The sequence below is a fragment of the Etheostoma spectabile genome, chromosome 13, assembly GCF_008692095.1.
Source record: "Etheostoma spectabile isolate EspeVRDwgs_2016 chromosome 13, UIUC_Espe_1.0, whole genome shotgun sequence".
NCBI lineage: Eukaryota > Metazoa > Chordata > Actinopteri > Perciformes > Percidae > Etheostoma > Etheostoma spectabile.
In genome coordinates this window covers 27365571-27366242 of record NC_045745.1, presented here as the reverse complement: position 1 = coordinate 27366242, position 672 = coordinate 27365571, and the positions used below count along the sequence as shown (strand labels likewise).

Sequence of the window (672 nt, the reverse complement as noted above, 5' to 3'; positions counted from 1 at the left end):
TTTATATCTATCTATCTATCTATCTATCTTGTACTACAAAGGCAAAGGGTAGTAACTACAGAAGCAGTGATTTTGAGGAAAATGTTTAGTTTGCAAAACAGATACAATTAAATGTAAATATAATAAAACAGAAATATTTGCCATATTACATATTACCTTAAAATGCAGATACTGGACGCACAGAATGCAGTAACTGTGTTCTTTCAGCTTTCATGTTAATTTTTACTGTAAGTTTGTTTGTTTCAGAAAAAACAGAGTACTCAGCTAAGTTACTGTAGTTACCTTTGTGTCATGTTAGTTATGTGAATAACAAAGTGATTTACCAACTTGTTGGTTCATCAAACTGGATATTTTTCAAGGACCGCTGGGGAAAAATTGCATATGTAAGTACAATTTCTTTAAGCCTTAGCTAAAGCTAGCCTTGGCTGTCTTACCGGCTAGCTAAATATAACCAGCTCTCTTCCCATAGCTGTCCTTTTTGCCTTTTCACTGTGCAATAAAAACGGCTTGTGGAGTCACAGACTGCTTTTACATCCTTTATTGCGAAAACTTTGCATTTATATGGCATATATAATTATTCATATTGTAAAATAGAAATAAAAAGTCAGATATGGGTCCCAAATCAATTTTAGCCAAATGTAATGTCTATCTATCTATCTATCTATCTATCTA

The 672-nt window shown here is 32.4% G+C and overlaps 1 protein-coding gene across 3 annotated transcripts in view; it reads left to right on the top strand.

Moving 5' to 3' along the window:
* Positions 1 to 672, top strand: part of LOC116700585 (Down syndrome cell adhesion molecule-like protein 1 homolog) — a gene marked incomplete at its 5' end in the record, with an annotated part of 54215 nt that overhangs the window by 31808 nt on the left and 21735 nt on the right.